At 43.4% G+C, this 25,348-nt stretch overlaps 1 long non-coding RNA gene across 44 annotated transcripts in view; it reads left to right on the top strand.

Moving 5' to 3' along the window:
* LOC103350790 (uncharacterized) overlaps positions 1-25,348 on the top strand; it is a 772,648-nt gene that overhangs the window by 164,016 nt on the left and 583,284 nt on the right. For 37 of the 44 annotated variants that reach the window (XR_011378460.1, XR_011378458.1, XR_011378410.1 and 34 more), the window contains 3 exons: positions 16,161-16,417; positions 16,705-16,965; positions 17,495-17,543. The exons of 3 other annotated variants lie outside the window; for them this stretch is intronic. This is a non-coding gene — a long non-coding RNA (uncharacterized lncRNA). The remainder of the gene's footprint in view (positions 1-16,160; positions 16,418-16,704; positions 16,966-17,494; positions 17,544-25,348) is intronic. 4 more of the 44 variants (XR_011378442.1, XR_011378417.1, XR_011378448.1 and 1 more) reach the window with 2 other exon arrangements.

The raw sequence follows: 25,348 nt of genomic DNA on the forward strand, positions 1-25,348 counted from the left end.
AGGTTGGTTGGTTGGTTGGTTGGTTTTCCATCAACTGGTTCTCTCCCTAATTGGCTGCAATGGCTGAAGCTGTGCCAATCCGGAGCCAGGAGCCAGGAGCTTCTTCTGGGTCTCCTGCAGGGGTACGGAGGCCCAGGACTTGGGCCATCTTCAACTGCTTTCCCAGGCCATAGCAGGAAGCTGGATCGAAAGTGCAGCAGCTGGAACTCGAACAAGTGCCTATTAGGGATGCTGGCACTGCATGCGGTGGCTTTACTCATTAGGTCAGAGTGCCAGCCGTACAGCTTTAATCTTGTGAATCTTCATGAGTCCTTGGCCTGTCATTTCCATTGGAAATGTTTACTCTCCACGTGTTGTGTAGAGTCATCTTGTGGTTTCCCTTAACCATCAACTTGGATATTTCTTTATGCCTTATGTGCTCTCATTTTTGCTTCTTGTATCATGTTGTTTTATTCCAAAATTTTAGCTTGGATATATTGTGTAGATTTGTGAGATGCCTGTATGGAGACATACACACATATACTGTTAGCTGTACTGAATTGGAATTTAGCAGTTACCTGTATTAGTCAGGAATTTAGGAGTGAGTTCTGTTCCCTGGGTAAACATTTGCTAATCATTAATATAGTCTGTGTAGATAGTAGATGTCATAAATGTGTACATGATAACTCAGAAAGAATGTGTAGAGTAAGAGAGATTCAACCAAAATTGAATGTATACTTATGGTTAAGAAATTGTAGGTAGAAGTTTATGTAAATTTGGCAGAGATTACATAGCCATGAATATTAGGGGAAAATCCAGAAAGTATGGGGCAACATAAAGTGGAAAATGTGGTCATCTTTATGAAGATATTAGGTGATGGAGGAAGAAACTCGACGTTAAATTCATTGCATTTATCATGCTGGTCGTTTTTGAATGTGATGAAAGTATCTGATGGAAAATTTCAGTGGTTGAGTAATTATAAAGTAGGGAAGAGTCATAATCAAGGTTAAGTACTCATGAAAAAAATAGGGAAGTGTTTTGAGATACAAGCAAGAGTAGAATAAATCAATAGAGTGCATGGCAAAGAAAAGGATGGCTTTCAGTGCTTATAGATTTACAGGTTCTGTGGCTGGGAGTTCAAAGGGGTTCCCTGTTATCATTTCTAGGATAAAGAAAGAAGGTGAGAGTGAGTCATACTGAGGATAATGAGGAGAGTCAAGAACTGAGTATTTTCAGAGAGTGTAGGATTATCCTGTTGATATTGGTGAATAAAATTTATAGTTGAATCAGCCTGCCTGGTTATGGGATGAAGGTTGGATCAGTCTACTAGGTTGTAGATGAAGTTGCAGAGGAAGCATGCATTTTTGTTCATCTGAAGTAAGATTTGTATTTTGTAGCAGTGGGTATATGTAGGCAAGGAAAGGAAGGTGAAGCAAAGACACTGAGAATTCTGAAAAAAAAAAAACGGTGCTAAATCATTAAGTTTAGAATCACCAAGGAACAAGACCAAGAGATCAATAGTCATTATGATAAAAACAGATAAAGTAGAAAGGTCAGTATTTTGGGATTCTGATGAGGTTGATGGATGATTAAGGTGGAGAATGAATGATAAGGTGGGGAATGATGTGAACAAACTTGTATGGTAGGAGGCTGTTCAGAAAGTGAAATCAGTGAATCCTGCATTTCAGAGGACAAAATGATCCAGGTGATGCAGATACAGACGTGTGCTTATGAAATGTGAGACTGAAGTGATGTTGAGGTCATTAAGGTGAGATAGTGAAATAACTTATAAATAGGTTGGTGAGCTGATCCTATCTGCAGATACTAAGAGCATCCAGATCCATTACAGTTCATGTAAGAGAAGAAACATTCCAAATGTTATAACATCAAGTGGTGCAACTGTTAGGAAAAAAGACACAGAACAGAGAGGAGGCAGTGTGTGAATCTATAGCCAACCAAATTTATTCAGAGAAAATAAATTTTTAGAGGTGGGTGACCAACTGTCGGCATGCACATTGATGGGACATGTGGCAAAAGGCCCTGATTCCCAGGGGCCAAGCCTTTTTATGCTTTAGGAGGGTAGGGATGGGGTTGGGGGTATGTGGCATCAGGTGGAGGTAAATTTCTAGAACTGATCTTTCAGGTTCCTGTGCAGGGGCGGGTGAGGGGGCTGCTTGGGAACCTGGGAAAGAACGTGGGGGTAGAGTGTGAAGGCAGTAGGGTGTGATACCCAATTGAGATTCAAGGGCAAGGAATATATTCCAGTGTTTTTCTATCTTTTGGGCAATAAGCAAGAATGACTGAGTCTTAGGTCTTTGCTCCATCAATCTTGACACTGAGTATAGATAAGGAGACGGGGCACTGATGTCTCTTTGGCTACTTCCTGCTGATACGGGGTGGGGTAGACATAGAGTGAGGACCTGAGGAGGGGCCTATATTGGAGACTGGATTGATTGAAGAAGAGCAGTCTTATGTTGCTCTTGCGAGATAGCTTGAGATATAGCCATTATTCCTTCCTGCAGGAACCTTTGGAATAAGTTAATTATACATGGCAGAAATAGGAGCACTATGATTATGAAGATAAAAGGAGATACTAGAGTCATTGCCCATGGCAGAAATGAGGCCAAAGTGAAGCAGTTACCTTGTGAATGTATCTCGTTAGCGCGTCAACCTGAGAGAGGTGGGTCCTGCGGAGGTAGACGTATATTAGGGAGATGTTACTAGTTTTGGTGAAGTAACATGTACCCCCGGGGTGTGCCCTTTGAGTTTGACAGCAGTGGGGGTAGTCAATATCACCTGCTAGGGCCTGCTCCACTTTGGCTTTAAAACAGCTTCATTTTGTTTTAGATAAATCCAGTCACCAGGTTGAAAGGTAGGAATATAGTTGGGAGGCAGAGAGTGTGGTATGGGAAGTGTGTGTCTGCATAGGTCCATAAGTGAGAGCGCATTTCAGTAAGAAGAGGGAAAGTGAGAGGAGAAATAGCTTCAGAATTCTGTAGGAGAGGGAAGCGAGGTGAAAGAAGAGGCCTTCTGTAGAGAATTTCAAATGGCTAAGCATTAACAGCTTCTGGGGGAAGAGATCTAATTCTTAACAGAGCTAAAGGAAGGCACTTTGCCCAGTCTAAGTGGACCTGGCTGGAGAATTTAGTTAGAGTCTGTTTCAAAATTCCATTCCTTCATTCCACATTTCCTAAAGAGGGTACAATCGGGTATATGAAAATGCCATGAGATATGAAGAGAGGCAGATACCATTTGAGTAATTTGAGAGGTAAACTCAGTCCATTGACTGACTGACTGAATGGAAGCAGATAGTCCAAATCTTAGGATAATATCATTTAACAGTATAGTGGAAACGGTGGAAGCTCATTTGTTAGTAGTAGGGAAAACTTCCACCCACCTGGAAAAGGTGTCCTCCATCACCAGAATGTAACATGTTCGCCTAACTGGTGGCATATGGGTGAAGTCAATCTGCCAGTCCTCTCCTGGGAGTGATCCATGGGCCTGGTGAGTGGGGAATGGGGGTGGCCTGATATTAGAGTTGGGGTTAGCTGTTTGACAGATGCCACGTTTCTGCGATACGTTATGCAGAGTTTCTCATATAAGAGGAGATACTGTATGTGTGATCTCAGGAAGTGAAGAAGAGAGTTTGAGTGATAGAGAATGGAGCTTTTTAGAAAGGTAACTTGGAGAGAAGAGGGGAGTATTAGCTTTTCATCTAAAAACCACCATGAGTCCTTTGTAGATGCCCTGTGTTATTGGAACTGAGACATTTCTAAGTCTGAATATATAGGAGCTAAGTTAAAGAGAAAAGATGGGATGGCCTCCCCAGGAGCTGCTGCTCTAGCTGTCAGATCAGCCTTGTTGTTAGCTTCAGATAGGTATTGTTTACTTTTTCGGTGTCCTTTGCAGTGAATAATAATGGCTTTTGTTGGCAGCAGGGCAGCATCAAGTTTGCCATTTATTATAGGCAAACTATATTATTGCCATCAGTTTCCCATTTATTATAGGGTCCCTTGGGCTGTCAGAAAGCCCCTTTCTTGCCATATCTGGGCGTTGGAATGAATGATATTATAGGCATATCAGGAATCTGTGTATGTATTGACTGTCTTTCCTTTGCTAAGGTGAAAGCTCAAATCAAGGCTGACAGTTCGACCTGTTGGGAGGTAGTGCCTTGAGGTAGGGGCCGAGCCTCTATGACCCTATGCGGGGAAGAGGAGGAGATACCATCACGATGCCCCTCAATTATTGTGCATCCAGAAGGAAAAGGGGGAGTTTTAGAAGCACTACCATCTATGAACCCATCTGGGGCTTTTGAAATAGTAATGTCTGTGAGGTGGTGAAATGTAGTCAAGGAAAAATCAAGGCAGTCAGGACAAGAATGGGATTTGAGGGGATCAGAGAGGGTGGTGGGGAGGAGAGTAGCTGGGTTGAGAGAACAGCAAGGAAAAGTAATGGTGGGCTGGAGAAGGGTAGAGTGAAGAACTTGGATGCAAGGTGGCGATACAGTTTGAAAAGCCTGGTGGCTGAGGAGGTCTTGCAACCCCTGAGAGGATCAGATTTGTAAGGGTTGATAAAGGGTGAGCTTTTGGGCCTCAGATATGGGAAGGGCTGCCATGGCCAGGGCCCTTAGGCACTGGGGCATTGATAAGCCCAATCTAATTGTTTGGAGAAATAGGCCACTGGTGTAATAGACTCTTCAGCCTTTAGGGCCAGGAGACTGAGTACCTGCCCCTTAGAACTATGGATATAGAGATGGAACGGTTTCAGTGGGTTGGGAAGGCTCAGAGCAGGTGCTTGTAGAAGAGCCTTTTTTAGGGTTTGGAATGGGGGTACTAGGAAGGAAGTCTCTTGCAAGGGCTCATCTAGATTGCCTTTGGTACCTTTGTAGGTTTAGCAATAAGAGAAAAGTTTGAAATTCAGATGCAAAAGTACCCAAGAAAGAGAGGAGGTCTCGGTTAGTACATGGGAAAGGAAGAGAATGTATTGCCTGTCTTCAGGCTGGAGAAGTTGCATGAGTGGCATCACTAGAAGTCCCAAGAAGGTGACAGATGTGGAAATTAGCTGAGCTTTCTTTGGAGATACACTATAACCTTTCTCATCTAGAAAGTTAGAGAGGCTAGTGGTATGTTAGAGACAGGTCTCTTGGGAGGGGCTACAGAGTAGATCAACATATTGAAGAAGGGTACTGAGTGAAAGGTTAGTAGAGGCTGGATCTGCCTGGAATGCCTGCCCAAAAAGGTGCCTGCTTTTCTGGAAATGTTGGAGTAACACAGTCTAGGTGAGCTGTTGAGGAAGCCAAGTATCGGGGTCAGACCAGGTCAAGGCAGAGTGGTTGGGAAGCTGTGTCAAGAGAAATTGTGAGGAAGGCATCCTTTAGATCCAGAACAGAAAAGAAAGAATTCATAAAGGGTATTCAGGAGAGGAGAGTGTAGAGGTTTGGCACAACTGGGTATACGGGATGGACAGTGGCATTAATACATCCGAGGTCCTGTACTAAGTGATAAGAACCATCTGGTTTTTAAACTGGAGTATAGGTGTGTTATGGGGGGAGTGAATAGGAATGAGTATGTTAGCTCAGAGGAGGTGGTCTATAATAGGTTTTAGACCTCTATGGCCTTCTGGTCTTAAAGGATATTGGAGAACAGCAATAGTTTTTGTAGGGTCCTTTAGAGAAATGCAAATGGGGATATGGTGGATGGTGTTTACTGGATGGGAGGCATCCCATACTACAGGATTAACCAAGGGAAGGGAGGGAGTCTGGGCTGGAGAGGTGGGGAAAGGAAGGTCCATAATGTGAAGTATAAATGTTTGTGTTTTATCCCCGGTAGAAATGGAGGTGGATGTCCCCAAGTGGCGGAGAAGGTCCCTTCCTAAGAGGGAGGTGACACAAGGCAGGGGGAGGCCTTGGGTTAGGGCAGCTCCTAGCCCAATGTCCAGTATTGCCATGCTTGATACAGGCCCCAGGAGGGCTAGAGCCTTGAACTAAGGTGGGCTTCAGGTTGGAGCAGGCCTTGGCCCAGTGCCCAGCATTGGTGCATTGATAACAGGGCCCCTGAGGGGTGGGACTTAGCTTGCCGTTGGGGTCTTGGTGGATTACAGAAGCAAGCATCTTGAACTTTAGTTTTCTATCTGTTTCCTTCTGAGTCCTTAATCACTAACCTATATTGTTAACAACACAAAAAGCCCTATCCATGAGGTCCCTCTGGAGGGTTCGTGGACCATCTTGTAATTTTTGGAGATTGTGATGGATATCTGGAGCTGACTGAGACATAAAGTGAGAATTTAAAAATAGGCACCCCTCTGGAGAATTGGGATCATGGTGTTAGTATACTTTGTCATTGCCTCTGTAATGCAGGACATAAATACAGCAGGGTTTTTATTGAGTTCTTGGGGGACCTCTTGGAGCTTCTCATTATTAACCTGTTTATGGCTGTTCTTATCCATGGTCACCAGCAGGCATTAGATCACGTGGTCTCAGGCCTGTAGTCCCGGGTCCCAGGTTGGTAAATCCATTCCAGGTTAGGGTTGGCTCTGGGGACAGCCCAAGCAGCCTCTGGGGGTCTATCTGGGGCCTGGTGGTGCATCTCATTTGCATGCTACTCAGCAGCATGCCAGATATGTTCAAATTCATCAGGAGTTAGGGTAGAGGACAGGACTAAATACAGATCATTCCAAGTTAAGCTATAGGACTCAGGCAGGCAGAGAAATCCCTTACGATATTTGGAGGGCTTCTCTGAGAACAAGCCTAGACGTTCCTCAGTCTGACTAAGGTTCGACAGAGAGAAAGGCACATAGACCCTAACTGGACCTTCTACTCCAGCCACTTCCCTCAAGGGGGGTTGGGGTTTGGGTTGCATAGTCCAGGGGCATGTATGAAGATGAGTTAGGGTCAGGGGAGGAGGTAGGGAGGGAGGGGGTAGGAAAATGGGAGGAGGTGGGCTGGGATCTGATGTGGATTAAGTGGGTCGGTCAGAGAGTGTCGCTCCCCGTCTTCGTGGAGGAACGACACAGGACCCTGCGTTGTTCTTTTGTCTGCTCGGCCCTTCCCGGGTTTGCTGTTGGTTCTTCCCGGGTTGGCTACCGACCCTTCCACCTCCGTGGAAGGGCGGTTCCCCCTGCCACCTTCCCCACTTCCGTGGGGGAGCGGCACACCACCGGCCGGCTCTCTGGGGGGCTGCACAGGTGTTCCTTCAGATAGATGTTCCCCTTAGATGTTCCTGGTGCATGCCGTCTCTCTCCTCCTTTATAGTCCTCCTCCGCCAATCCCAACTCGGCTGCCCACACGCCGATACGCTGCTCTCCTCCAATCAGGAGCAGGATCAGCTCCTGGAGGTCATCACTCAAGTTGGCAAGAGGCAGCTGCGTAGAAGCTGTTTTCTCCTCTCCCAGCACCATATTGTGGGAGAGCAGATGCATAGAATAAGTCTTAATTCCAGTAACTTAGTCTAGTCCGAGTTGCTCCCAGTTGCTCCCCACAGATCCCCCTTTCTTTTTATTTTTGGCGTTGATAGGCGCCTGTCTTCAGTGCCCCGCGGCACACACTTTGCTCTGCTTGCTAGAGTTGCCCACAGGTGCTTACAAGTCCTATCAATCAGGCGAACCGAATCCGGGTCCTCTCTTCGCCATGTTGTGAGGAGGTTTTTAGGCGCTGATGCGTGCCTGAGTTCGGTGCCCTGCAGCGCATGCTCTGCTCTGCTAGAACTGCATGCAGGTGCTTACAAGCCCTATTAGGCAAACTGAATCCAAGCCTTCTCATTGCCGTATTGTGGGGAGACTTATTGGTGTTGATTCGTGCCTATCTTCGGTGACCTGCAGCTCATACTCTGGTCGAGCTGCCTGCTGGTGCTTACCGCCTTACTAATCAGGCAGACCGAATCCAAGCCTTCTCATTGCGGTATTGTGGGGAGACTTATTGATGTTAATTCGTGCCTGTCTTCGGTGACCTGCGGCGCATAAGCTGCTAGCTGCCCACAGGTGCTCATCGTCCTAATCAGGCAGACCGAATCCAAGCTCTCTCATTGCTGTGTTGTGGGGAGGCCTTTCTCTATTTCTCTATCTCCGGGCATTCCTATCTCTCCTATTTTACTTCTATCTACCAGCATTCCTATTTCTCTCATTTTACTTCTAAATGTCTGTTTCTCTTATCCCTGCAGCTTCCCGGCGCCCGCCCCGAGGCTGCTTCTTGGCGCCTCGCCCCGCGGCGGCGGCTTCCCGGCTCTGAGCCGCTTCAGCCCGCGCTTCTCTCATCTGCGTGGCTTCCCGGCTTCGCGCGCGCACTCCGCGGTCTCCGCGCCCCTTCGCGCCCACACCACGGCCTCGCACTAGCCCCACGTTCCCTATCTATTCATGCCCCATGCTCTCTCTGCATGCGGCGGCTTCCGCGAATCACACAGCGTAGCTTACGTTTCCGCCACTAGCATTCAATCTAAGTTCCCCGGGCTAACCTGGCGAATTCAACCTATAGCTTACGTTTCCGCCTTATGGTTTGCCTTCCCGTCTTTTGCTCCCCGGGCTAATCTGACGGATTCCAACCTGGCGGCCCACGTCTCTGCCTCTGGTTCCAGATTTTCGCCTTTTGCCCCCCGGGCTGACTTAAAGAATTCCAAACTGGCTTACATCTCCGCCTCGGCCTGCCCCCCGCGGCTTCAATTTCCCTAACATTTTTCTCTACCCGGTATGTTTCCCTAAGTTTTCTTCCAACAATATTCCTCCCTCATTTCTCCTGGCTTCTCCCCACAGTCCGTATCCGAGTCTGTTTGTTCTAGCTTTCACTTTCGCTTTCGACCTTAGAGATTTCTCCCAGCTTCCCCCCGTAGTCCGTATCTGAGTCTATGCCTAGGCTTTCAATAGCTTCTTCCGGCACCTTTTTCGTCCAGCTTTTCCCTAGGCTGTTTGCTAGTCTCTCTCTCCGATATTTTCCGGCTTCTTCCCGTTTCTTCCCTCCTAGGTTTCCTATCCGAGTCACGGCACCATTATGTCGCTCCCTGTCTTCGTGGAGGAACGACACAGGACCCTGCGTTGTTCTTTTGTCTGCTCGGCCCTTCCCGGGTTTGCTGTTGGTTCTTCCCGGGTTGGCTACCGACCCTTCCACCTCCGTGGAAGGGCGGTTCCCCCTGCCACCTTCCCCACTTCCGTGGGGGAGCGGCACACCACCGGCCGGCTCTCTCGGGGGCTGCACAGGTGTTCCTTCAGATAGATGTTCCCCTTAGATGTTCCTGGTGCATGCCGTCTCTCTCCTCCTTTATAGTCCTCCTCCGCCAATCCCAACTCGGCTGCCCACACGCCGATACGCTGCTCTCCTCCAATCAGGAGCAGGATCAGCTCCTGGAGGTCATCACTCAAGTTGGCAAGAGGCAGCTGCGTAGAAGCTGTTTCCTCCTCTCCCAGCGCCATATTGTGGGAGAGCAGATGCATAGAATAAGTCTTAATTCCAGTAACTTAGTCTAGTCCGAGTTGCTCCCAGTTGCTCCCCACAGAGAGGAGTCTGGAGGCTGAGACTCTGGAATTCCTTGGGATGGGAGGTAGGGTGGGGGACATCGTCAGCAGGGTCAGGGTCACACATGGGGATGAGATGAGGGAGGGAACAATGAGGGGGCAGAAGGCTTACCGTGAGTGTTTTCTTCCTTGGGGAGAACTGGGTACAGAGACTTTGGGGGAGAAGAGGGTGGAACGGGGACAACTGTCCCTGCTGCTGCTGGTGGGTTGGAAGAGGAGGAGGGGAAGAAAGAGAGAAGGATGGAGTGAGCCAAGGGGCGTGTACCTGAGGTGCTGGCTCCTCAGGTGCAGAGAGAGAGAGAGAAGTTTAAGGGAAGGATCCAAGCTTTCTTTCCTCTATTCGAACTTGGAGTGAGGAAAATTGACCCTAAAGGAGGAAGAAAGCTTGGAAGTAAGAGATCTCTGACCATTTGTCTTTTCTCTGTGTAAAACTACTAAGGTCGCAGGGAATTTGAAGATCAAAGGTGCTGAATTCTGGCCATTTTGAGCCATTGTCTAATTCATATTGAGGCCAAATTTTATTTTTTTTTTAACTTTTATTTAATGAATATAAATTTCCAAAGTACAGCTTATGGATTACAATGGCTTCCCCCCCATAACGTCCCTCCCACTGGCAACCCTCCCCTTTCCCACTCCCTCTCCCCTTCCATTCACATCAAGATTCATTTTCAATTTTCTTTATATACAGAAGATCAGTTTAGTATATATTAAGATTTCAACAGTTTGCACCCACATAGAAACACAAAGTGAACAATACTGTTTGAGTACTAGTTATAGCATTAAATCACAATGTACAGCACATTAAGGACAGAGATCCTACATGAGGAGTAAGTGCACAGTAACTCCTGTTGTTGACTTAACAAATTGACACTCTTGTTTATGGCATCAGTAATCACCCTAGGCTCTTGTCATGAGTTGCCAAGGCTATGGAAACCTTTTGAGTTCACCGACTCTGATCATATTTAGATAACGTCATAGTCAAAGTGGAAGTTCTCTCCTCCTTTCAGAGAAAGGTACTTCCTTCTTTGATGACCTGTTCTTTCTACTGGGATCTCACTCGCAGAGATCTTTCATTTAGGTCATCTTTTTTTTTTTTTTTTTCCAGAGTGTCTTGGCTTTCCATGCCTGAAATACTCTCATGGGCTTTTCAGCTGGATCTGAATGGCTTAAGGGCTGATTCTGAGAGGCCAAATTTTAGAAGAGAGATTAATTCATTGCTTCTACTTTATCTCTCCCTTTAGGCCTAGCTTGTGCAAGCTTTTTAAGAAGCAGGCCACAGGGGAGTCAGGTGAAATGCAAAAATTTGGAACTCATGGATTAGGCAAAATATGGCCTGAGGGAAGGGGGTTCTTTTCACAGGGTGTCCCCTGGGAAAGGATTACCCCAACCAAGAAACGAAGTTTTGAGTCTTCCTAAGAGGAGAGAGTGAGAAATTTGGAGCTTAGACTGGGGTCCCTGCACTAAGCAAGGGAAACCGACTGAACACCCCAGGCCCTAAAAGGGGGATGAACCAGTCACTAGCATCGCTCCAGCACACTTGAGGTGACAAAGGCCTCTCTTACCAATCCGATGGGTAGAGAATGAGATCCAATGTTGTATGAAGTGATGAGGTCTGGCAGAGGGCTCTGGCTGTGTATTTGTTTGGAAGATGAGAGAGCGCAAGTCCGGGTGAGAAAGTGACTAAGGCTGTTCTTGATTCATATGACAGGTTATTGGAGGAGTGTCTTCTGGGCCCATCTGGATCACTCCAAGGAGGACAGCCAGGAGAATCCTGGAAGTTGCACCCTCTCCCCGCCCATGAGAAGCCAAGTCAGAAATGAAATTAGAAAGGGAGATAGAGTTCAGAAGAAGGGGGAAGGGAATCTCAGCTCTCACCCCAAAGCTGGATTTTTCACTCTCCTCTTCACACAAGGCACCAAAAGTGTTAGGAAGAGAGGTGCAGAATAGAGAAGAGTCAGTATATGAATCTATAGCCAGGCAGAATTTATTCAGAGAAAATAAATTTGTTGAGATGTGATGATTTTGAAGAGCCCTGTCTTGACTATTGAGGAACAGTTTGTGTTTTTTCTTTTCATACTGTTTGTGGAATTCTTTACTTAGTGTATGGTTAATCTTATAAGTATAAAGTTAATTAAAAATAGATCTTGGCAAAAAATAAGAATGGGAATAGGAGAGGGATAAGGAAGAAGGGTGGAAGTGTGGGTAGGAGGGAGGGTAGGGTGGGAAGAATCACTATGTTCCTAAATTTGTATATATAAAATGCATGGTTTGTGTTTATTAAATAAAAGATTTCTATGTAAAAAAGTATAGGAATTTTAGGTAAAAAAAAGATTGGCTGGTCTTCAGCTTTCCAAAGATCAGATATTCTAGCTTTTTAAATGTATGTACTGTGAGCCGGCGCCGTGGCTCAATAGGCTAATCCTCCACCTTGCGGCGCCGGCACACCAGGTTCTAGTCCCGGTTGGGGCGCCGGATTCTGTCCCGGTTGCCCCTCTTCCAGGCCAGCTCTCTGCTATGGCCAGGGAGTGCAGTGGAGGATGGCCCAGGTGCTTGGGCCCTGCACCCCATGGGAGACCAGGAAAAGCACCTGGCTCCTGGCTCCTGCCATCGGATCAGCGCGGTGCGCCGGCTGCAGCGGCGGCCATTGGAGGGTGAACCAACGGCAAAGGAAGACCTTTCTCTCTCTGTCTCTCTCTCTCACTGTCCACTCTGCCTGTCAAAAATAAAAAAAAAAAAATAAAAAAAAAATGTATGTACTGTGGTTGGTGTGAGGAAGTCCTAAGGATAGACAGATCCATTGCAAATGTTGTGATGTATAGGGTTTAGGGTGAGAAGTTTTCACTTCCATATTTTTAATTTCTTTTGTTGTTTTTGAATTCACTCCTGTGTATATATTTTAAAATGTATCAGTATCCCCCTATGTTAACCTTACTATTTTCAAATTCAGCCTTTCACATTCTTATTCTTATTCCTACCTTATTTTAAAACTTGATTTATTCATTTGAGGGGCAGATAGTGAGTGAGTGTGCAAACAAGCTAGTGCACTCCCATGCGGTTCTACTCTTTAAATGCTTGCAGTGATGGGGACTGGATCAGAAACTCAATTCAGGTCTCCTAGGTGGGTAGCAGGAACACAATTACTGGGAGTCAGGGATCAGAGCCAGGTACTGAATCCAGACACTCTGACATGGAATGTGAGACTCTTAACTGCTAGGCTAAAATCTATCCCTACCCCTTGCTTATTTTCTATTATTCTATATCTGGACCTTTCCTTTATTGAGTTTCCTTGTACTGCTTGGTCCTGTTTCATAGAAGAATTTATTTTCTTGGTTTATAAAGACCCTGGGGAAGTTCCATTTCTCATAAGCTCAAGAAAAGTGAGGTATTTTGGTAAGTCTCATATCAAAAGGATAGATAAATATCTAAAACTAAAAGGATTTGAGTCATGGAGGACAGCTAAATGCAAAGGGATTAGATTACACGATGTTACTTTTTAATTAATTTAGCTGCAATTATAAACTTTTTAATATGAGTGAAATATATTTCATGAAAAGTTTACACTTTAAAAAAAGTAATGTGACAATTATATGTGTCATATGGTCACGGTATTGTCATCTAAGTCCTTGAGATCCAACATTGCCCTGTAATTCCAAAGATAATTGTATATGGTCTACCCTACACTTAGTTTAGTACTTCAGAATCTCTAAAGTGATTTTTGCCTTGACAATATGCCATTTTGAGACTGTCATATTGTTAAATGTTAAAATATAGAGTATATGAAAATCAAATGACTTCTACACTATGCAAACTTTCAATATATGATCAAAAATAATTTCATTGTTTTAAAAGCCATTAGAATAATGGAGGCAAATTACTTGTGACACTCATTTTTTTTTCTATATCCATTTTAGTCTACTACTCTGTAACCCATATCAGTCACGCTAAAGGTTCAACACATTTAAGAGCCATACTTATGGGAATGACACTATGGTTAGTAGTGAACAGTAAAGTTGAGAAGGGTACAAGCAAGTTGTAAAGTACCTCATTGAAATACAGAAAAGTTTCCTGTTCAAGAAGCTCAAGTTAGTGCCTTTAGAAAATTTTCCTAAATTATAATTGGAAAAGTGATAGAAATATGAGTGGGAATAAGAGAGGGAAGAGATGTACAATTTGGGACATGCTCAATCGGACTTGCCCCAAATGGTGGAGTTAGAAACGTGCCAGGAGATTCCAATACAATCCCATCAAGGTGGCATGTACCAATACCATCTCACTAGTGCAAGTGATCAATTTCAGTTCACAATTGATCACACTGATAGGTCTAAGAGTCAAAGGGATCACACAAACAAGACTAGTGTCTGCTAATACTGATAGAATCAAAAAGGAAGAGAACGTTCCATCATGGGAAGCAGGATACACAGCAGACTCATAGAATGGCAGATGTCCTAAATAGCACTCTGGCTTCAGAATCAGCCCTTAAGGCATTCAGATCCAGCTGAAAAGCCCATGAGAGTATTTTAGGCATGGAAAGCCAAGACACTCTGGCAATGAAAAAAAAAAAAAAGATGACCTAAATGAAAGATCTCTCTGAGTGAGATCCCAGTGGAAAGAACGGTGCCATCAAAGAAGGAGGTACCTTTCTCTGAAGGGAGGAGAGAACTTCCACTTTGACTATGACCCTGTTGGAATAAGACCGCAGTCGGTGAACTCAAAAGGCTTTCCTAGCCTTGGCAACTCATGACTAGAGCCTAGGGAGATCACTGACACCATAAACAAGAGTGTCAAATTGTTAAGTCAACAACAGGAGTCACTGTGTACTTATTTCTCATGTGGGATCTGTCCTTAATGTGTTGTCCAATGTGAAGTGATGCTATAACTAGTACTGAAACAGTATTTTATACTCTGTGTTTCTGTGTAGGTGCAAACTGATGAAATCTTTACTTAATATATACTAAATCGATCTTCTGTATATAAAGAGAATTGATAATGAATCTTGATGTGAATGGAATGGGAGAGGGAATGCGAGATGGGAGGGGTGTGATTGGGAGGGAAATTATAGGGGGGAAGCCATTGTAATCCATAAACTGTACTTTGGAAATTTTATTTACTAAATGAAAAAAAGGAGAAAAAAAGAAATCTATTGAAGATATGAAAATTATTTTTTTATTTGAACTCAATATGAATACCTAATACAAATAATCAGAATTGACATCAGGTGTCTTGCTCTCTGATGCCACATCAAATTGGCGAGAGGCTGTTAGAAAAAAGTCAGATAGTTTATAATAGATAGTGATAGCGTTGCAAACATTTCCTAGTTAGGGTACCTGGTCTGCTATTGACCAGGAGGGAACCATATGCTTTTCTTTTCTTTCTTTTTTTAATTTTAGTCACCTGTTTGAATTGTGTTTTCAAATTTTATTTGTTATACAAGTTTCAAGTGTTTTCTATATATAGACTTAGGGACATAGTGACACCCCCCCCCCCCACACATACTTTGTCCCATCCTCCTCTTTGCTTCCACTCAGTTTTTGCTTCTGTTCATGGGAATCATACACAGAGCTGGACTTTAAGTGAGCCAGAGTGATTTCTAACAGTTTCCTTTTCTTCTCTACTTTTCTCTTCCCTGTTTATCCTTTTTCTCCTTTTGTTATACATGTGTAAGTATTGAACAAGTATTCTGTGCTCAATACTATGTTAGCCTATGGATACTGCATTTATTTCTGAAAAAAAAATTAGCCACTTATGACACTTTTGCTTACAAAGAGTTAATGAGGTAGTTGTCCATCCTCCCTCCCTCCCTCCCTTCCTCCCTCCTTCCTCCCTCCTTCCTCCCTCCTTCCTCCCTCCTTCCTCCCTCCTTCCTTCTTCTCTCTCTCTCTCTCACACACACACACATTTTCTCTCTCTCTCTCTCTCTCTCTCTCACACACACACACACACACACACACACAGAATTAAATGTAGAGCCAGCCTGTTTCTGTCCTGCAGTCCTGCATGATTTATGGGAGTGTGTTGTAATGAGAAATTGTTGCTCAATCTGCAAGGTAAAGGAATTTATGTGGGGTTGGCTCTATATTTGGTACTTAAAAAATGAGAAAGGATCTCATTAATCACTGCATCTTCATTTGAATAGTCATTAAAGGTGCTATCCGAAGTGCCTGCCACACTGCTCAGTGCACAGTGGGCCTGGTGACTGTACGTCAACAGTTTCTCTGTGGCTTGTCTCGATGCACCATGCTGCTCCAACAGCTGCTATAGCACCCCAGTCAAAGATGTGGTGCTTCATCATTATTCCTGATGCCATGGGGTGTTTGCTCTGATGTGCATCACATTTGTCCTGTTAAGCTATTTTATTAATTATAAACTTACACTTCTACTTTTAGGTTTATTTTGGCTTGGAGAAGTTCTAGAGGCTTCTCGACATTTTATGCTAGATTCAGACCTAAATGGGAAGTAAGAAATACTATTTTAAGTTGAGTCTGGGATGTACTAATGCTAGCCTATTTGCTTCTTAACAAAGATGTTTATTTCTTTTTAATATTTTTTTTATCATGATATCACTAGAACATGCTGTGTCCCGGCAGCAGAACTTAGGGACAAAATTTTGTGTTGTGTTTTAATGAAAATGTTAGGTCCTATAGACACTTTCCTTAATTCATTCTGGTATATTATTACTTCATTGGCAGGCATTTTGGCAGTTCATAACACCATACTCAACTCTGCAAAACTGTGCGTGATTAATTACATACCATTTGCTCACTTTTGTGCACCTGGCTACATTCCTGGATGACTGGCTTTGTGGTTTGGATACTACCCTTTGCCTGCTGACTTGGCAAGTGGAGAAGATGACAAAGAACAAAGGGTTTTCTTTGAGCCGCCAGGCTGTCTGTTGGGTCCTGTCCTTTCCACTGCCCTGTTTCTGCTTGAAGACCCCCTAAGACATGTAAGTTTGGAAAGGATGGGCAGTGCTTTTACTGAATTCTCATATCAGGGAAGTGAGCTAGGACTTCTCCCTGCTCTGGATTTGGTGCAGAGAAATCCATAGCTTTGAGAACCTGCCAATAAGCTATTTTTAAATTAATAATAACAGAATCCAAGGTAGCAGCATTTCTTGAATATAATGTGTATTTTTTGTTTATAATATATGTATTTAATACATTTATTAATTGATTTAACATACACGTACGCAAACCCTCTGGCCAGTGGCATATTGTAATTTTCTTTGTACAGATGCAGAATTGGAAGCACCTGCAGTCTGAAGAACTTGACCTTATTCAGATGAAGTAAGGGTCTGCCCAGAGACTGGAACACAGCGAAGGGAAGCACAGCAGGGCACAGCATTTTTCAGAGGCCCCAGTATTCCGTCTCTGCTCCTGTCTCCTGCCTCCAGTTTATTAGCTCTGCCTTCCCCTTGCATTCCGTTGTTCTGCTTTGTTCTGCTTTGCTGGGTCTGTTTAGCAACCTGATGGCCGGCTTATCAGCTTCCTTGTGGTATGATCTTCTTTACTCTTTGTGCCATATTTCTAAGTTTAGTCTCAGTGGTAGGGCTACTGTCCACCCATTTATTACCTTTGTATGAATGAGCAAAGATTCACCATCTGAGGAAGCTTTCCTGATATCATTGTTCAGCTGAAGATCCTTGTGTGGCAGCAGTGTTGACTCTGTGCAAACTCACATTGTTGTCTGTTCACATCACTGCCTGGGACATGCCACTGGTAGTGAACTCACTCACAGCTTTCCATCTGCTCTCCAGCACCCGTGATCTTGTATCTAGTTTTTTTCCATTGAATATCAGGAGACATCTGGGCAGACTAGGTATGGCTAGGGTCAAGCCGCAGGTATGTATCTGGGTATGTATGAGTTTGTGTGTGTGTGTGTGCGTGCGTGCGTGTGTGTGTGTGTGTGTGTGTGTGTATGAGAGAGAGAGAGAGAGAGAGAGAGAGAGAGAGAGAGATCACAAATGTTTGTATGGCTTTATGGACCCGTATTTCCAATGAACAGTTTCTTTTCCTCTGCTCAGGTCTCAGTGGGAAGCCTCAGGATCAGTACTTCCACTTCCACCTGTTCATGTAAGTTAGTCAAAATCTAAGACCTGGGGAGGGTAGTGACTTTGAGCAGTGCATACTTGAATGCCTATACAGCAAGACCTTGCCCAGGTTTCATTTTGAATTTTTCCCTATGTGTAGCCCAGAGGAAAAATCCTATCGCAGGTGGTTCTAGGCTGAAATCTCAGATCCTCTTAAAATACGGTTTTGTCAATATCATTTTTTGCCATTAATGAATGATTCACTTTATGTGACAGCTACCTTGTGTGTACCACATCATTTTTTTAAAAAAATATTTATTTATTTATTTGAAAGGTAGAGTTACAGAGAGGCAGAGGCAGAGAGAGAGAGAGAGAGAGAGAGAGAGAGAGACAGAAACAGAGACAGGTCTTCCATCTGCTGGTTCACTCCCAAGATTGATACAATAGCCAGAGCTGTGCCGATCTGAAGCTAGGAGCCAGGAGCCTCTTCTGGATCTCCCACTTGGGTGCAGGGGCCCGAGGATTTGAGCCATCTTCTACTGCTTTCCCAGCGATATCAGAGAGCTGGATTGGAAGTGGAGCAGCTGGGACTTGAACCGGCACCTATATGGGATGCCAGCACTTCAGGTGTTGGTTTTACTTGCTATGCCACAGTGCCGGCCCCACACCACATCATTTCTGAACTTTCAAAATAACCTTGTGGCACAGGTGTCATCCTCATTACAGATGAGAATGTTTAGGCCCAATAGAGATGCCCAAGTAGGTACTAGCTAGTGAATGACAAAGCAGTGACTGAGACACAAGTTAGTTTGACATCAAAGCCTATGCTTGCATTTTTTTAAAAGAGATATTTATTTGAAAGGCAGAGTTATGGTGGGGGAAGGAGGAAAGAGGGGATAAGGGAGAGGGAGAGGGGGAGAGAGAGAGAGATCTATCCGCTGGTCTACTCCCTGAATGACCACAATAGTTGGGTTTGGGCCAGGCTGAAGCCAAGGAGCCAGGAGCTTCATCCAGGTCTCCCACGTGGGTACATGGACTCAAGCACTTGGGTGATCTTCTGCTGTTTTTCCCAGGCCATTAGCAGGGAGCTGGATTGGAAATGGAGCAGCTAAGATTTGGGATGCCTTTGTTGCCAGCTTTACCCTCTATACCAGAATGCTGGCCCCGCCAAAGCCTATGCTTTTAGAAGTTGTACTAAGCTGCCTCCCTATGGGATAATAGTAACAGAAAAATTTATTGTTTAATCTCTACTTAAATCGCTGTTTACAAAAGTTCTCACGAGTTTTTTCTTGTTTGTTTTTTTACATTTTTTATCACTCTAAGAAATTTGATAACTAGTTCATCCTTTCCCCAAAACATCTCAATAAAGCCATGGGATGAAGGCAATCAACAAGTTTTATCAAATAAAAACTTACTTAGTTATCATGCTGCAGAGGTTAGCCCATCATTTACTGCAGCAAAGCATTTTTGCTCCACTAGTAAACAAACATGCTAATTGGGGGACAACTCATCATGTTTTCATCTGGCAGAAAATCACCATGTCTGGGTAACAGGCTAGCTGCAGCCATGACCTGTAGCAAACCACTCTTCTGGTTTATTTTTGGTTCCCACTTGGTAATCTCTTCATGGACTTCTTTGCTCTCTCTATCACCCTTTACCTCTCATAGTTCACATTTTACACAATAGAAACAGCTGAATATTATTTTTCTTGTACTTATTTGAGTTTATATGTTTTTCAGACTCATCCTTTTATTAGCTTCGTCTTGGCTGGGTGCTGTTCAGGTCACTGTTTTATCTTTGCTCCCTATTTATCCATTTTCCACTAGTGAAATATGTTGTTAAACACTTCATCGAAAGTTCCATTGCCAAGGGACTCATGTCTAAAGCTAAAACTAATTTTCAGCCCACAAGTGTGTGTATAATGCAGAGTAACTGAAATAATAGTAGAAAGAATAAAACCCTGTTTAACCCAGTGGATATTTACTGTTTGTAAGGTGGTGGAGGAGAGTATTTACTGGGAGTAAGATCTGAGGAAGAAATAGATGAACAGAGGTCTGATCCCAGGTGGGGAAGTGCCTACTTCTGTGATTAAGCTTTTCAGGGTGACATAAATCATGGAGGTAATCAGATGGTCCTGGGAGTGGGAGTGTGGCTTGGATTATGTGATTAATGACATTACGAGGTTTCCATTCTGTTTTGTGAGGACTCAGAAAATTAGAACCACATCCTATGCAAAACAATCTCTGAAATTTTAAATGGCTGTGCGAGTGATTGAGAAAGAGATGAGGCCATGCCCGCAGCAGTCTGAGTAGTGGAGTGAATGGGGTGCGGGAGCTATGTGGCTCAGCATTCCATTACTCTGTCAGACGCCAGAGCCGCCGTGATTGGTGATGGGGGAGTCACCTGATATGAAGGTTAAGGCTTCTGGAGAAGCGATCCTATCAGACAACATAGCCTGAACAACCACTCAGAGCCCTTTAGAGCAGCTCAGATTTTATCTTCTCTAAGTGATGCTTTCGGCACTAATTTATTTTTCTAGATATCTCTAAGAGTCATGATAATAAATGTTTCTCCAACTAGTTAACCCACGATAACATGAGTAGTACATTTTAAGACTACAGAATTGTGGCTTGAATGTGGAAGACCATTTTATCCATTCTTGCTGTAGGTAGAATCCTATAAAGGCTTGATCTCTACTCTGACAAAGGTGGTAGCCCATATTGTCAGTTGTGAAACTGACATGCTCCACCCACAGTTTACAACTACAGAATATTTACCAGTCTAAGAATGCCTGCCACAATCTGTTTTCAAAGCAGTATTCTTTTTAAAATGATTTCTACTCTAGTTAATACTGTAGATCTCCCCACTCTGCATCCCTTTAATGGATGTGAACAATTTGTTACTTTGATATTACATCTTAATCTTGGTATTGAAACTGTAAAGTCCATAGACTGTCAGTTTTACCCCCTTTTGGCCTAAGTGTCTTAGAAAATATTAAAGTGCAACTAGTGAGAGCTTTCTGAGCTGATCACAGGCTCTCTGCAGAATAGTTCAAGAAATTTCTAAAAAGGGAGAAACATTTCCCCTCCTTGATTAGCAAATACCAATTCCATTATAAATACGTGTGTTGACCTTTTGTTTGTTTTCCAGAATACAAATTCAGCAGACCTCTCACACAGTCAAACATGCTGTGAAGGTATTTTGGGGCACTGAAAAGCAAGTGAGGATATCAATCTACCTACTTTATTTTGAAACCCTGTATGGAGCCTTATTGCTTGCTCCTCCGTGGTGCTAGAACAGAACTCACGCCAGTCAGCAGGCCTGGGGTTTAAAGATTTCTTCACACTGGAGTTCTGCAAACTTAAATGAAGAGAAGGTTAGAGTCTCAGAGAAATAAAACAAATATTGAGTGGCTTGGAAAGCCTTCCCCTTTTGACTTGGAAAGCTAGTATGCCTCCATTGTTAGATCCTGTGTCCATTGATAGGGCTTACATAATACAGCTGCTAAGTGAAGAAAGCAATAACAAAAACAAAACCCCAACCAGTATTTCACTAGATAGAAAACCCTAATTTCCATTTGTGTGAATTTGAAAGCCTTCCTTAAATATGGTGCTGCTAAACAGAACACAGGTCGAGAGACTGAGTAACATAGCACTGCCTTTAGAAAGGTGTTTTCAAGTGCATTGCACAGAATTTTACCCTGTGGGTTCAGCGACTTCAGCATAATCATTGCTTCCATATACTGACCTGCCAGTTAGATATTATGCTCTTGCCCACATGCTTTGCATATATTATCTGCAATTCTTATTATAATCCTGTAACAAGGAGCTTATTTTCCAGTTTCAGTAGAAAAAGCAGAATGTAGAGAAGTTAAGTATAAATTCCAGGTTTAAATTTTGATTCCCCCTGTATCCTCAGTGTGATTCTGATGGAGTCTCTTATTGTGAGAAAAAAGAACTATCTTTCCCATTGCTCGAGTCATGGCTGAGGCCTGTATAACAAAAGCCATATTAACAAGAGAAAAGCTATACACTACACATTTATTTCATGTAAGCTTTATGTGAGCTTTCAGAAATGAAGACCCAAAGAAACAGGAAAACCTGTCTTTTTTGATATTTCATAAAGAAATTGATAGTTGTGGAGAAGTAGGATTAGACAATGAAAGTACAATCTCGTGATAATATCTGAGGGAAACTTAGCAAGTTCTATTCAGATACTTTTCTGTGCTTTTGTCTTCAGAAATAGGGCATTTTTCCCCAATGAGTACTGAGGGAGTTCTTCTCACCTGAGCATCTGGGACGGTCACTTGGATTTAATGACCTGCTCACAGGCAGAAGGTCAGAGAGCTCTCTCTAGGTTTTATGGTCTGCTTCAGAGGATAAGGAACAAAGGAAGGTGAGAGGTACCTTCCTGCTTTTGCTGTTTTCTCAAATTCCAACTTGCCGATTCCAGGGTACCATGTTCCAAACCCCATTGCTAATCTTGCTAGGCCTTAAGTTCTTCACGTATAAAATATAGACACAAATTTTACCTCTTTTGTGCATCCATTGTGATGATTAAATGAGTTAACTATTTGTAAAGAGAGAGAGACTTTAAATAAGGACATTAGAATAGTGCTTGCCACAGAGTAAACATTAACTGTTATTATTTTTGCTACAACAGTGCTATAATTGTTGTTTATTTCCTAAACATCTCAGAATTTTCTAGTTTTTTAAAATGGTTTTCCCTTAGGTGCATGAAGTAGCAGAAAATAAAATAAAACTAATAAGAAAACTTTGCTTTTTTTAAAAGATATATTTATTTATTTGAAAGTCAGAGTTACGCAGAGAGAGAAGGAGCTCTGTTTCACTCCCTAGTTGACTGCAATGGCTGGAGCTGCTTCAATCCGAAGCCAGGAGCCAGGAGCTTCTTCTAGGTTTCCCACGTGGGTACAGGGGCCCAAGGACTTGGGCCATCTTCTGCTTTCCCAGGCCATAGCATAGAGCTGGATTGGAAGAGGAGCAGCCGGGACTCGAACTGGCGCCCACATGGGATGTTGGCACTGCAGGTGGCAGCTTTACCTGCTACACCACAGCACCGGCTCCAGAACCTTTGCTTTCAAGAAGCTCCCATCCTAATATGGAAAGGACAAGTTCAATATGTAATATGTTAAATTGTGACAGTGCTGTAGAGAAAAGCAAAACAGGAATGAAGACAGAGGTCAGGGATGGACTTTCGTTTTTGGATATGGTGATCTGGGGAAGCTTCCTGAGAAGAGAGCACATGAACAAAGTCTGTGCTCAAGCAGGTAAGGATGAGTCCTGTGGATATGTGGGGAAGGGCATTCCAGGCGAGTGCAAAAACTCATGTGGCAGCACACCTGCCAAGTGATAAGAGAGCAAGGTGTTCAGAAGATCAGTAGTGTAGGGAAGTGAAGTAAGAGAGTTAACAAGGTGCCAAGTCCTATAGGGCCTTGAAGGCCATCATAAAAACATCGACTACTAAATTTAAAGATATGGGAGTTATCGCAGAGTTTAGAGCAAAAGAGTGAAATGATCTGTTTTCCTAGTATTCCTAGGACTATCGTGTTGAGAATTTACAGAAAGAAACAGGAAGACTACTTGGGAGGCTTTGCCATAATCTATACAAAGTGTAATGGTGGTTTGGTCAAAATAGGGGTGGAAGAGATGTTGAGAAGTGGTTGGACTCTGCATGTATTTCAAAACAAGAGAGGACAGGATTTGTTCTTGGATATGATGGGATACAAGCATGTATGTGAGAGAGGGGTATCAACGGGGTGACTCCGAGGTTTTTGGCCTGAACAACTGGAATACCGAAGCTGTTTCTAACTAGGAAAGACTGTTGAAGGCATGCAAGCAGGATCAATTTCAGAGTGATGTGGAGTGTGCTACACTTCTGATGCCTTTTAGACATGCATGCGGAGTCATTGAGTGGAACTTTGAAGCATACAGGCTAAGTCCTAGCTGGAGATTAAATTTGGGAGTCATCAGCCTAGAGGCAGTATTTAAAGCCTTGAGATTGGATGACATCAACAAAAAGAGTTGATATAGAGAGAAAATAAATGAGGTCCAGGGTCTGAATCTTGACTTTCTCCGTCATGAAAAGGTTGGTGAACTGAGACAGAATTAGCATACCACTTGAAGGAAAGTACCCGGTCAGATGTGAGAAAGTCAGGTGTGTACACAGTTTTAGAAACTGTGTCCAGGAGGAGTAAGTGTTCACATGTGTTAGATGCTGATACCCTGATAAGCTTAACAGAACAAAAATCGAGAATTGACTCTTGGGTTAAGTAATGACTAAGTTATGTTGACAAGAATAAGGGCAAGAGGAGTCTTGGAGGTGAAGAGAAGAGATCTTCGGAGAAGTAACTTTGGTAAAAACATAGACAGGGAACGTCAGCTGGACCTGTGTTCTCAGGCAAGCCAGAGATGGTATCAGTTGCAAAGTAGAAGAGGAGTTAGCCTTAGCTAGGAGTGTGGACAGTTCATTCACAGTAATGAGAGAGAAGGAAGAGAAAATAGGTGGCTAGAAGGGTGGATATAGTAGTAAAACGTGTTAAAGTCATCTTCTTATTGCTTCCTTTTTGACATTTGGAAGGAGTGCGAAGGGAGACAGACAGGCAGTCTCTTGCTTTACTCTTAGGACTGGTCAGGCTGAAGCCAGTATCCTGAAAGTCAGTCCAGGTCTCCTGTGTGAGTGGCAGAGACCAGAGTACTTGACCCATCCCCTGCTGCCTCCCAGCACATGCATTTGTAGGAAGCTGGAATTGAGAGCTGATGTGAGATTTGAACCCACACACTGTGATATTAGATGTTGGTTTCCCAAGCAGTGTCTTAACTGCCACACCAAACGCCCACCCTTCCTTAATTTTCCTTAGGGAAAAAAAATGAAGAAAATTCAGGAATGAAGTGTGACCCAAGAATCCTGTGTTCTGGTGATTGGAAACATGAACAATGAAAGCAGACATGATGACGTTTGTTCTGACGGTCTTGAAGCTGGTAGTGACTGGACTGTCAGTATGGAGGCAAGAGAAAGGGATGGCAGCCTTCCCTGAAGTTGCAAAGTGTCGCTGCTATCAGTTGACAGGGTCAATGCATGTGCAGAGGACAGGTTAGACCTACTCCCCAGCACTAGCCTCTGGGTGTCCCTCTGGACTCTGAAGACGGAAAGCCAGAGGAGGTCAGAGGGAGCACTTACTTTGTGCCCTCAGCCCTCCGTGTGTGAGGTTTCCTCCTGGATTCTGTTGGTGCAAGGGACTCCTCCGAACCCACTGTTCTATAGTTCCTCAAAACATGATCAAAGGCAAGATTCTGAAATCTAATGGCAAAAAACCATAAATTTGAAGGAACATAATATAATTTAAATTGTAAAATAATGCTATAATAGTGATATTGGGTAGTCAAAAGATAATAACGTTCCAGGACTAATGAAATGTGTGGATCTGGAGAATTTCTATTTTGGATTAGTTTCTCATTTGTATATATTCGATTCATAGCATGGGGTCAGCCCTTTTCCATTTGATTAAATCTGTTTCTATCTTTTAAAGATTATCTGAACCGGATATATAATTTTGAAGACTTAGGTATATTATCCATCATTAATGAGGTATTACAAGTTATCCATTGAAAGTATAAAAGTGGGATTTCACAAGGTATGCAGTATTCAACCAATTCATTATTTAAATGGAACTATAAAATTATCAGACCGACCTTCTTATGTTGAAATAGTGTCATTAGTTTCAGTTCCGATAGAGGTCTTACATATTCATTTTATAAAACAGAAAAGCTTTTTGTGGGTCTCCATATAAGAATAGAAATCACATTTGCTTTCTAAACTGTGGTCCCTCAT

This window comes from Oryctolagus cuniculus, chromosome 8 (genome assembly GCF_964237555.1).
Source record: "Oryctolagus cuniculus chromosome 8, mOryCun1.1, whole genome shotgun sequence".
Classification (NCBI taxonomy): domain Eukaryota; kingdom Metazoa; phylum Chordata; class Mammalia; order Lagomorpha; family Leporidae; genus Oryctolagus; species Oryctolagus cuniculus.